The sequence below is a fragment of the Octodon degus genome, unplaced genomic scaffold, assembly GCF_000260255.1.
Source record: "Octodon degus isolate 3935 unplaced genomic scaffold, OctDeg1.0 scaffold00091, whole genome shotgun sequence".
Lineage (NCBI taxonomy): Eukaryota > Metazoa > Chordata > Mammalia > Rodentia > Octodontidae > Octodon > Octodon degus.
This window is the reverse complement of record NW_004524667.1, coordinates 66,142-80,429: the sequence shown is the minus strand read 5'-3', so window position 1 is coordinate 80,429 and position 14,288 is coordinate 66,142.

Here is a 14,288-nt window from a genome sequence, read left to right as displayed (position 1 = left end):
TTAAAAATGTTGATCCAAAAATGGAACAGTGATTATTAGAATTTTTGTAGAGTATGAAGGTGTGGGAAAATGTGTATTGGATTTGATCAGGGCAGATTGTATCAAATATCACATTGAAATCCACTTAATATGTAAAATCAATCACTGTTATAAAAACTTCTTTAAAGAATACAACAGTATAAGTCAAAGGGGAAAAGAACTAGTAAATTATATATTTTAATGGAGGATTAAGTATAAAGTGTGATCACCCATACAAGTCTGGTCCTCCCCATCTCATACTATTCTGCTGTTCTTGGAGACAGCCAGCCTAGGGCTGACTTTTCTGAAACTATGAACTACATTAAATTCCTCCTAGTTTAAACTGTATGTGTCAGGTATTGTGTCTCAGCAATGGGAAAGTGACTTGGACAGGGGATATTATAGACTAGACCCAATGGCTTTTATACCAGTTTATCTCTAAGATTATTCATTAACTCATTAATTCATTCAATTATAAATTGTTTAAATTAATGCATTTATGAAGGCAGAGACCTAATACCTCTTAAAAGTCTCCCTTCAGTATTTCTTAAGAGGGAATAAATTTCAACATCAGTTTCAGAGACTATGAAACTATCTTTAACCTATAACAAACACTAACCAAGTAAATAATTAATAAAGCAAGAAGAAGATCTCAGACAGACAATCTTAAGTAATTCTTCTCTTTATTTACTTATAATCCCCTGAATTTTCTTTTTCTATACTTTTAGAATTATTCCTGCTTGAATGTCATTATCTTGTCATCATCTGTTCCATATACATGAAAAATTACTGTATGTAGAGAGCTGTTAGGATGTAGTCTCAACTTGATTATCTTTGGGATTCACCCCAGGGATTGCTAAAGTATACTTCTGGATTAGTGTGGCTGGGTCATAGAGGAGTAGTCTTGGGGTCTCTGCCTACTCTCTTACCCCTTCAACTCTTCACCAGCATTGCTTCCCAGCTGCCTTTCACCTCCAAGTCTGTATCTTGGAGCTATGAACTGAATTCAAGTGCTAATTTCAACCTCCTTCCTTTAAATCATGGGTGCCAGATACTGTATCTCTGTGATAGGAATGCTGCCTTATACAGTAGAGAGGACTATATATTACTTATATGAAATAATACATATCTTATATTTTTGTATAATGAAATGCAGACTATTTGTTTCTTTACTAACTCTTCAAAGTTAGGAGCTCTCTGTCGGCATCATAAGGTATGGCTATAAGGAAATCAGATGATGTACTAAAGGACACAAGCAACACAAACAGAAAAACACTTGTTTTTTCAAAAATTCAACATCTTGCAAAGTATAAACGTGATACAAAATAGAATAGAAGAAAGATCTCAACTTAATAGAAAGCATCTGTGAAAACTAAAGTTAGCATCATACTTGGTGACAGAATCATTGCTCCTTTAGTTCAGAAATAAAAAAGACATATCCACTCTTTTGACTCCCCTTCAGTACTCTGTGGCATACTTTAGATGGTGCAGTGATAAAAGAAGCAAAAGATATTCAAATTGGAAAATAAGCAAAACTATTATTTTAAACTGACATAATTTTATATATTTAAAAAAAACCTAAGGAATACACTAAAATATACTAGAACTAATAAATTTAGTTTCCAGAACACAAAAATACTTTCAAAGTTATAAAAGTTATAATTCTATAATGTGACAGTAAAGGTGAAATTGAGAATGCAATACTATTTGCAATAACATAAAATCAATAGGTAAGAAATGTAAACAGCAATGTAAAACATATTCTGAAAACTATAGAGCATTGAGGAAGGAAACTGAAGACAAATAAATGAAAGACAATGCTTACTCTTACATTAGAAACTATAATATTGTTCAGTGCAAATGTTGCTCATATTGAACCACAGATTTAACATAATCTTTATCAAAATCCCAACTGCCTTCCCTACAGAAATTAATAAATTAACCTAAAATGTATGTAAGGAATTTAAAATACACATAAGAGTTTTTAAAAGAATAAAATTGATGGACTTACACTTTCTAATCTCAGAATTTGCAACAAACCTATAGTCAAGACAATATGAGGGCTGCGGATTTAGTTCCGTGGCACAACACCTGCCTAACAAGCATGAGGTCCTGAAATCAATTCCTGGTAACTCCGCCCCTTCACCACCACCCCTAAAAAGAAAACACTATGTACTGACATAAGGATAGAATGAAAAACCAGAAATATTTGGCATTGATAACAAGTTGATTTTCTTTAATAGTGTTAAGACAATTACATGAGTAAAGAAAATCTTTTCAACCAGAGGTGAAGGGATGGGTGGGTATCCACATGCAAAATAGTGAAGATTCTTATATCACAGTATAGAGAGAAGTTAACTAATAATGGATAAAGTATTTAAAAGTAAGAGCTAAAACTATAATTTTGTCAGAAGAAAACATGAAAATACATTTTTATGACCTTGAATTTGGCTTTTTTTTTTTTGTAGTATCAGGTATTGAACTCAGGACCCTGCACTTGCCAGGCAGGCCCTTATTCTACTGTGCTGTCTCCCCGTTGGACTTGGCAATTTTTTGTAGATATTGCGTAAAACTTGCAGTCAGCAATTGAAAAAGGTAACTTGGAAATCATTTAAATTTAAAAGAGAAACAAAACATTGAAGACCACACCATCAAGAAAATGTAAAGATAAACAACATAACTGGAAAAATTGCATCTTATAACTCATAAGGCCTTTGTGTATACTGCAACCTTCAGATACCGCAGGAAGGGATGGAAAATTGTGCAAAGCACTTTGGAAAACAGCCTGGCATCTCCTCCAAGGATTAACTGCACAGTTACCATACACCTAAGCAGAATACATCCTAGGGAGAAATTCAATGTCTACTCTAGAGTTCGTACATTAATGTCAATAACAGCAGTATTCATAATAGAATGAAGGTGGAAATAATTCAAACTGATATGTATATAAAATGTGACATATCCACAGAATGCAATACAATTTTCCAGCAAAAGTAAATAAAATATTTATAAATGGTACAATGTGACAAACCTTGAAAATAATCCTAAGTGAAATAAAACCACATAGTATTCTATGCCATCTGGTTTATGTGAAGTGTCCAGAACAGGAAAGCCCTGCACCTGGGCTTCTGATCACTGAGAGGTCTGGAAATGACAGGAGGGATGATTCATAGAAGGAGTTCTCTCTTGAGGGTAATTAAAATCTTTAAAATCCAAGTAAATCCTGAGGGGATTTGACTGACCTTGTCAGATACAAAAGTCACATTTTTGTTATATAAGTCTTGCTTTATCTTGGTCTTAACCATCCAGCAGAAAAGTATAAACACAAGGTATAAACAGTAAAGCTATATTAATATGCTGAGCTGTGAACAGCTCAAGTCAAAAATGTCTGACTTTTCCAGTCCTGCCTATAACCCACTACTATTATGGTCTACTGGACTATATTGGATTATGTTGTTGAAATCATGCACCTACAATATTTGAATGGCAATGGAATATCCAACTCTGACAAAACTAAACAAAAAAGGGAAATATAACCGAAGGACCATTTTGTAGTGAAAAATATATATATGTATATCTGTATATACAAATTAGTTAGAATAGATATGTAGCTACTTTCTCTTTGTGAAGAAAGACTTGTACTAGTAGTGTTAATATATCATGTCTGCATTTTGTACTATGAATAACTATGAAGACAACAAGGGGCCGGGGAGATGGCTCAGTGGATTGAGCGCTTCCCTGGCAAGCGCAAGGGCCTGAGTTCAATCCCTGGTTCCACCAAAAAAAAAAAAAAAAAAAAAAAAAAAAGACAACAATATGCAATGTATTAACTAATATAATTGTCCTACTAACTATTTTGAAACTGTTTCATTGTTATTTTTTCCTCAATAAAATTAATTTAAAAAAGAAATAATCCCCAAGCACATCTAAGAAAAACATGGAAAAGTATAGGAAAAAGGATGGAAACATTAAATGTACAATACAGCAAAGAATTAGAATTCATAAAATAGATTCAAACAAATATCCATGAAATTAAGAATTACCTTGAAATCTGTCAAAACCACTTGAACTAAACTGAAGACAGACTTTCAGACCTTGAGGACAGTATTTTAGCTAGTTATCATGAGAAGAAGAACTCTGAAAAATAACAAGGTGCCAGGAAATACCAATTCAGTAGCTGCAAGATGATATAAGAAAATAAATATAAGGCTAATAGGTGCCAATAAAACAGCATGAATCCACACAAATGTTCTAAAAAGATTATTTGCAGGAGTAGTGCAGGAAATTTATGAAGAATGGGAAAAGATTCTGACATGCAGTTTAGTGAGGAATGTAGAACTCCAAGTAGCCATCTTCCAAACAAATCTACACCTAGATACATAATAATCAAGATCCCAGAAATTCACCACAAATACAGGATATTAAAAACTGTTACAAAAAGAAAGTTATCATTTATAATGTAAAGCCAATCAGAAGCAGTGAATTTCTCAACACAAATGCTTGTCAATAATAAGCTAGAGTGAAATCTTTCAGATCTCAAAAAAGAATAACTTCCAAGCTAGATTGATGTACTCTGTAAAACTATCTGAAACTTAATAGAGAGATAATATAATTCCATGACAAAGAACAATTGAAGAAACTCATGACCACCAAACAAACCCTACAAAGAGTACTGACAAATATTACAGAAGGACACAAGAATTACCACAGCTCCGAGAACAACAGAAAAGAACCACCAAGCAAAGCAATTGATTAAAGAGTGAGGAAAAGGGAACCAATAGCATGAAAATAACATGACAAAGATAAGCAAATACATATCATTTATAATCATAAATGTAAAGGACCTCAAGTTACCAATCAAAAGCAAACTGGAAGAGGGGATCAAGAAAGAAGATCCCACATTATTCTGTATACAAGAAACACATTTAACTGAAAAATAAGTTCATAGAGTGAAAGTCAAAGAATGGAAAACTATTCCATCAGATTGGAAACCAGAAAAGAGTATGTCTGTTTGCAGAAAACGTGGACTTCAAACCAAGAATAATCAAAGATTAAGAAAGTCACTACAAAGCAGGCACAAGGGCGAGAGCTTCAATCCCCAAGCCTGCCATGCTGGGCCCACCTCCAGGGTATGCTGAGAAGGCAATTGAGACTGGACATGGTGGCACACACCTGTAATTCCAGCACTTGGGATGCTGTAAACAGGAGAATTGCTATGAGTCCAATCTAGTAGTGAGACCCTGAATACCCTGTAGACTTTTCTTTAAAATACAAAAATAAAAAAATAAATAAAAGTAAAATATAAAAAAGTAAAAAATAAAAAAGAAGATCACTACATACTTGCTAGAGTAAAAGTGCAAGAGGAAGAGATAATAATCATAAATATATCTGCACCCAATGTAGGAGCACCGAGTTGCATAAGACAAATTTTAACAGATATGGAAAATCAAATGAGCAATAACACAATTGTAATGAGGGACTTTATTACCCCATTGGCATAAAGAGATGGATTAATGAGGCAAGAAATGAGCAAAGAAATAATATAACTAAACCAAACTTGTGAAGAACTGGACTTAGTAGAACTTCACAGAGTGTTCCACACAACCACATCAGAATATGCATTCTTCTCAGCTGCACACAAAATATTCTCCAAAATAGACCATATACTAGTACATACATCATACTTAAGTAAATGTGAAGGTATCAAAATTATCCCATGCATATTATCTGACTATAGCTCAATGAAACTTGAAATTATTGACAAAAAATCTCCAAAAATCTAAAAACACATGTAAATTAAATAACACCCACAGAACAATCTATCAGCACAGATAAAATTAAAGAAGAAATTAAACAGTATTTACAATAAGATGAAAATGCAGATACAACTTACCAGAATATATGGGATGCAAAGAAAGAAGTCTTAAGAGGGAATTGTTTTTAAAAAGTACAAGATAGCTGCAAAACAAAAAATTACAAATGACACAGAGTTTCTCTTAACAAAGTAATATGAATTTCACAGTATTTGTTGTAATGCAGTGTTGTCTTCCAACCAGTTATTCATATTCCAGATATATACATGTAAAATTGGAAGAAAGAAAAAAGAAACGTATAAGAATTTAAGAAAAGCAAAAGTACAAATGATTGAAAAAGAGAGACAAAACAAGTTAAGTATTATCTTCTCCTTTCCATACACCAGCAGAAATGCACACTACAGTTGTTCAAACCATCCTGCTTATATACACAGATACGTCTCTTTCCCCCACTCCCTCTCCTGTCCTGTTCCTCAAATCAGTATTGCTATTTTTTGAATAACTTAATTCTCTTTTCCATGTATCCATTGTACCCTTCAGATTCGATTTCCTCTTTCAGGTTCTCACACTAAATAGACAATGTTGTTTGTACATGGGGGTCTGATTTATTTTAAGAGAAAACTTTATAGCAGTAAATTCTCATATCAGGAAAACAGAATGAGCCCACATAAACAAATTATGTTGCATCTCAAGCTCAAAGAAAAAGAGGAGCAAGTCAAGTCCAAAGTCAAAAGAAGGTAGCAAATCATAAACATCAAAGCAGATGTTAATGCAATGAGACAAAGAAAACAATACAAAAAATTAAAGAAAAACAAGACTTGTTTTTTGAAAGAATAAATACAATAAATAAATCACTAGTCAACCTTGTAAAAAAAGAAAAAATTCAAATTCAAGCTATAAGAAATGAAAAATGGGTAAAATCACTACAGACCCTATAGATATGCAGAAAATCATCAACACATACTCTAAAATCTTTATTGTCATGGGATGTAAAACACAGAAGAAATGAACATTGTTAGATACATATAAATCACAAAAGCTAATTGACAACCATCCAGATGATATAAAATTTCTAAATGGTCAATTAAATTAAAAATGTAATAAAAAAAACCTTACTAACAAAGAAAAGCCCAGGTCCTGATGGAGTCATAGCTGAATGTTACAAGAAATATAGAGATTTAATGACAACTTTTTTCAAACTCTTCAATGAAATTGAAAAGGAAGCAATTCTTCCAATCTTCCAACACATTCCTGGAGGTAAGTGTTACTCTCATACCAAAACCAAGTGTCATGCTTTGGATTTTTGCAAGGGGAACAATCTGAAACAGGACACATTTTATAATATTAGTTGATAAGGAATCACCCAAGAATCATATACAACAACTGCAGGAAATTATTCACACACCAAATACTAAAGAAATCCAGTGGATCTTAATATCCTGCATTAGTCTAGCTGAAAACCTAGAACTCATAATATGCCTCACACAAGTCTACCTGGAGGTCTAGAGCACACAACGAAGTCTCATGTAGGCCTGCTTTATGGATGGAAAGGCCCAAGGGTCAGTGGTGGAAGTTAGAAAGTCTGTCAGTGGGACGAAGGATCTGTGCTAGCAGGCTGAGGTATCTGAACTGGAGCCAGGAAGCAACACTCTAGGTAAGCACCAGAGCTCCCCCAAGAGTACCACAGCCATGCTCAGCACAGTGGGGTGCAGAGCTCCTCCAGCAATGAGAAAAGCTAAATTCACATCACAAAAACCAGTGTGAGAAGATTCTACATGAGGCTGAGTGGTACAACATCTTCCCCTCTAGGGCCAGGAAGTGATGCTTAAGATGAGAATCAAAATCCTCCAAAGTTCACTGGGCAATCCGGTATGCCAATGTCCTCCCACAGAACAGCCCAAGAGAACTAGAAGCTTCGATTGGCTCAAACAGCTTTTCCAAACAGCATCCCTAACAGAATTCCAACAACATCTCCTATTTTGCCTTTTGTGCTGCTGGCAGCAACACTCAGGTGGGCCTGACACACCCAGGAGTATGCTAGTTTAATTCAGCTGGGTGTAATAACTTGACCACTGATTAGAAATCCACTACATCAGGGAAAGACACAATTAAAGGAGAACTACAGGTCAATACCCCTAATGAATATGGATGCAAAAATCCTCAATAAAATACAAGCAGAGTGCAGCAAATAATCAAGCAGATTATACATCATGACCAAGTAGAACTCATCCCAGGAATTCACGGTTGTTTCAGTATATGAAAATCAATAAATCATGACCTCCTTGATCAGAAAAATTTGGGACAAAACTGAGTTACATGATGTTACAGTACAAACTGCAGCACATGGTTTCAGGATAAATCCTGAGGGGATTTGACTGACCGTGTCAGATGCAAAAGTTACATTTCTTGTTATATAGGTTTTGCTTTACCTTGGTCTTAATCATCCAGCAGAAAAGTATATAAACAAAGTATAAAAAGTAAAGCCATAGTAATATGCTGAGCTATAAAAGGCTCAATTCAACAACTTCTGACATTGCCAGTCCTATGGAAAACCCACTACAACTATGGACTACTGGACTATATTGGAATATTTTGCTGAATTCATGCACCTAAAATATTTAAATGACAATGGAATAACCTCTGACAAAACTGAACAAGCAAAGGGGATACAAATGAAGGACCATTTTGTATATGTATATTCAAAATAGAATAGATATACAGCTACTTTCTCTTAATTCAATGAATAGAAAGATTCATTCTAACAGTGTTTGTGGACAGGATATCATGTCTTCATGTTGTATTATGAATAACCACTAAGAAAACAACAATATGCAGTGTATTAATTATTGAAACTATGCTAGTAATCAATTTTGAAACTGTCTCATTGCTATTTGTTTCTAAATAAAATTATTTAAAAAAGAAAATCAATAAATATGATAAACCACATCAACATAGACAAAGACAAAAGACACATGATTATCTCAATAGATACAGAAAAGGCTTACAATAAAGTCAAACTCTCTGTTGTGATAAAAAATAAACCTACAGAAAATTGAAATAGATGTTTTTTTGTTTGTTTGTTTTTTGGTACCAGGGGTTGAACTCAGGATCTTGGGCTTGCCAGGCAAGTGCTTATTCTACTGAGTTTTCTCCCCAGCCCTTAGATGGTGGTTTTGTCCTCAACCTGATGAAAGCCGTCTGAGACAAACCCACACCCAACATCATACTAAATGGCAAAAATTGAAAGCCTTCACTTTAAAATCAGAAACAAGACAAAGATGTCCACTGTTATCACACCTATTCAATATAGTTCTGGAAACATTAACCAGACTAATTAGACAAGAGAGAGAAATAAAAGGAATAATGATTGGAAGGCAAGAAGTAAAACTATCATCATTTGCAGATGACATGGCACTTTACATAGAAGACAATAGCCAAATTCAGTAGCATATCAGGATACAAAGTCAACATCCAAAAACCAATAGCATTTCTTTGTGGAAACAGTGAGGGCACAAAGAGGAAAGTTAGAGGGAAAAAACCCACCTTTTACAATAACATCCAAAAAATGAAATACATAGGAGTCAGTCTTACAAAGAAAGTGAAAGATCTATGTAGTAAAAATTATACTACTCTGAAAAAAGAGATCAAAAAGATTTCATAAAATGGAGAGAGTACATTGAGCTCCAGTGAGACAGCACCAGGGCAAGCAAGAGCAAGATGGGCACTGGGTGACTCTGTACCTTGCTGACGAAAACAAGTAAACATGGGCAAAGGAGATCCTAAGAAGCTAAGGTCATCACATGCATTCTTTGTGTAAACTTGCCAAAAGAAGCACCCAGATGCTTCCCTTAACTTCTCAGTTTTCCAACAAGAGTTCAGAGAGGTAGAAGACCATGTCTGCTAAAGTAAAAGGAAAACTTGAAGACATGGCAAAAGCAGACAAGCCTCACTATGAAAGAGAAATGAGAACTTATATTCCTCCTAAAGGAGAAACAAAAAAAGAAGTTCAAGGATCCCAATACATCCAAGAGCCCTCTTATGGCCCTCTTCTTGTTCTGTTCTGAGTATCACACCAAAATCAAAGGAGAATATCCTGGCCTCTCCATTGGTGATGTCACAAAAAACTTGGAGAAATGTGGAATAGTACTGCAGCATAAGACAAGCAGCCATATAAGAAGAAGACTGCTAACCTGAAGGAAAAGTATGAAAAGGTCATCACTGCCTGCCAGGCTAAAGAAAAACCTGTTTCAGCAAAAAAGGGAGTCATCAAGGCTGAAAAAAGCAACAAAAAGAAGGAAGAAGAGGAGGTTGAGGAAGATGAGGATGAAGAGGAGAAAGAAGATGAAGAGGATGATGATGATGATGATGATGAATAAGTTGGTTCTAGTTTTTTTCTTGTCCATAAAGCACTTAACCCCCCGGTACCCATCTCACTCCTTTTGTAGAAAAAAATTGAAATGTAAGGCTTGAAAATTTATTTTTAAACTGTACAGTGTCTTTTTTTGTATAGCTAACACACTACTGAATGTGTCTTTAGATAGCCCTGTCCTGGTGGTGTTTTCAATAGCCACCAACCTTGTCTGGCACACTGTGTGGGTTGTAATTGGCATGGAAATTTAAACCAGGTTCTTGTTGGTGCATAGCACAAATTAAAAAATGGTAGTTTTTCATCTTCAGTTGTCTCTGATGAAGCTTATACAAAATAATTGTTGTTCTGTTAACTGAATACCACTCTGTAATTGCAAAAAATAAGTAGCAACTTTTTGTTGACATTCAAATGCTTCTAAGTAAATCCTTTTTTTATTAAAAAAAGAAAGTAATGGAAAAATATTCCTTGCTAATTTATAGGAAGACCCAACATTATGAAATTGAACACACTTCAAGAAATGTTATAGAGATTTGATGCAACCCTGATCAAAATGCCATTGGTATACCTCAAAAATACAGAGAAAACATTCCTAAAAATCATCTGGAACAATAAGAGACCTAGAATAGTAAAAGTAATCCTGGACCACAAAGGAAAAGCAGGAGGCATCACAATTCATTACTTGAAATTATATTACAAAGTTACTGTGATAAAACCAGCATGGTACTGGCAATAAAACAAAAACAAAACAAAACCAGACCTGTGGATCAATGGAACATATTAGAAGATGAAGACAGAATGACAAACATAATCATCCACCTTATATTTGACAAAAGGGTCAAATATATTCACTAGAAGAAAGATAGCCTCTTAAATAAATGGTGCTGGAAAAATTGGATTTCTGCATAGCAAAAGCTGAAATTATACCTATGTCTATCAACTTGCACCAAACTAAAATCAAAATGGTTCAAAAATTTCAGTATTAAAACAGAAACATTAAATCTACTGAAGGAGAAATTAGGCAGAATTCTTAAGGACATAGGAGTAGAAAGAGAGTTCATGAGAAAAAGAAAAAAAATTGTATAGGAAATACTTCAAAGAATCAACAACTAGGATCTCATCTTTATAAAAAGTTTCCACACATAAAAAGAAATCATCAACAGAGCAAAAAGAATGTCCATGAATTTGGAAAAATCTTATCCAACTGTTACACAAAGGGCTTCTATCTAGAACATATGAAGAATTTTAAAAAGTCAGACCTCCCAGATTCACAGGCCCACTCAATAAATGGACATCTGTGATGAATATATCCTTCTCTGATACAGAAATGCAAATGGAAAATAAATATATGAAAAATGTTCTTCATCATAGGTCATTTGAGAAATGTAAACTGGGATAGCCTCTCTCCCTATAAAGAATGGTTATCATCAAGAATTCAACCAATAACAAATGCTGAGGGAGCTGTGCAGAAAAATGGACTTTTCTCCACTGTTGGTAGAGTGTAGGCTGTCACACCACTATGGCAGTCAGTGAGGAGAATCCTCCAAAAGCTACCATTGGAGGTCTTATTCCATCTAGCTATTCCTCTCCTGTTTATTTTTCCAAATCAACTAAAAGCATCATACAAAAGCAATGTATGTGCACCCATGTTTATAGCAGCACAATTTGTCATAGCTAAATCTTGGGAACTACCCACAGATCCATCAACTGAGGAATGGAGAAAGGAAGATGTGAAATTTTTTTAAATGGAGTATTACTCAGGTGTAAAAAGAGATAATCTCAAGGCTTTTGTAGTTAATTGGATGCTACTAGAGACCATTATCAGAAGTGAGAAAAATTAGACCCTCATGTGCAAACATCCTATTGTCTCCCTAGTGTAAGAAGCTTAAAGAGTAAATAAAATCTGGAAGTACAATAGATACTATGAAATATAAAGAAAATGTTCAAAGTGAGATAACAAGTTAGATGAAGAGAAAGACTAAAAAGATAAAGTAACGGAAAAATATCTATTCATGTATATATACAGGAGAGCTTGGATAATTGTACTGCTTATTTCTGCTCATCTATTGAAAGGAGCAGTCATGCTTAAATTTTTTTCTTCTTTTTAATTTCTTATAACTTTTAGAATCAACTTTGCTTGCTTATCTCATAATCTAAAAGCTAATTTGGAAACAACATTACACAATATAACAACCATTGTGGAATTCATATTATTTATTTACTGAAATTATTTTTCTAATTATTTGTTAATTTTCTTTTTAAAACAAACCAATGAGACAGTATACTACTATTTAAGTCAAATATAGTTTTGGAGACAATTACTTGCTTTGTTCCCCAGGATGACCTTAAGGTCTTGAACTCAAATGATGCTCTTACCTTAGTGGTCTGAGTAATTTAACTTAGAAAACATGCTCCAATTAATTGCATATTTGTGCAGAATTTTTAAACAAAAAATAGTACTACATATTATAGATCTATACACATTAGGGAGTTAAAATATAAAAGTGAGGCCACAAAAACCCTTCAAGTGTAGAAAGAGAAGGATATACACTGTCTAAAAGCCATTGAACTAATATCAGTGTTAATATGATCTCCCTTTGGAATTAAAATTTATCTCATAGAACTTTCTTCATTAAGTTTCAAATATTTCTTGTTATTTTGAAAAATTGCATACCTTGTATATTATATAGTTAGATTTCATGATTATATATTAAATTACTTGGACCCTTTTCATCAAATAAAAATCCTAATACTCCTGGACAGTAGACTTTTCAGCAAGATGACTCCAGCTACACAGGTCCTCATGAAACTGCCTTGGATCCTTGGGACTCTCTCTTCAGGTCAGGATAATGTTATATAATGATGTTTTCCATTCTTAAGACACTGGTTGGGAGTGGAATCACCAAACTTCCACTACATAATGTTCAAGGTATTATTATTATTAAGCTCAAGGTAATCATATTATTGGCCAGCTTTCCCATTGGTGGGACATAACACCCAACAAACTCAACTTGTATAAAAAGACATATAATTTGGTTCATAGTTATTTAATAGATTCAGTCCATAGTCAAATGGCTTCAAACCTCATGCTGAAAGGCCATGACAAAGCTGTTCACTTTGCAGTGGCTGAGACATACAGCAAGGGAATAGAACCAGAGTGGGGAAAAAAAAACAAAACTAAAAACAAAACCAAACACAGGCCTCAAATTCATACTACATGACCCACTCATATACACCCAGAAGTGTGCTTTACTGATCTAGGCAGTTTCCAAAAGAATCTTATTGAAAATTAAGCTTAACCATCATAGTAATTTAGAACATTAATTTAAGATACAGTTTTTAGAAATATTTTTCACAAGTTCACTTACTAGCCAAGTTATGTTGCCCTCAGTAACATGAAATAATTGTAGCACTCAATTCCAAGGCCTTTATAAGAATTCAATGATATAAAAGGAGTATTTTACATATCGTAAATGCTCACCACATGTCCACTCTTATTAGTTAATATATGAAGAGAACCAGGCTGATAATGTTTGAATAAAGTTATTCAATCCTCCCAACTCTATTAGGCTAATAAATGATAAACCGAGGGCCAGGGAGATAGTTCAGTATCATAAGTGCTGGCCCATCAAGCGCAAAAGCCTGAGTTCAATCCCTGCTTCTGAAAAAAAAAACAATTAATTTAAAAAAAATAAAAATAAATGATAAATTGAACTGAAAATCCATCAACCTGACTCCAATGTCCACATAACTCTCTTGAGAGTACAGTACCCAAACTTTTAGGTTTCATACTCATATCAAGTAAAAAATGCACACATACTCCTACTATAAATCTTGTCTGTAATACTGTATGTCTATAACACAGGAATAGAATAAAACAAATAATAAAAATATAAAAACAAATTATGCTAAAAATTTCCTTATCCTAGATTGTTGTGAAGGCTGCATCTTTGTGGGTGTTTGTCTAATTCTAGTTGTTATCCTTAACCCTAGTGTATAAAATGTTACCTATAGTATATGCTCAATAAATGTTTTTAATGAAAATATGAGCTTTTACTCTGCTGAAAATGAACAAAACAGTTATTTTTTTT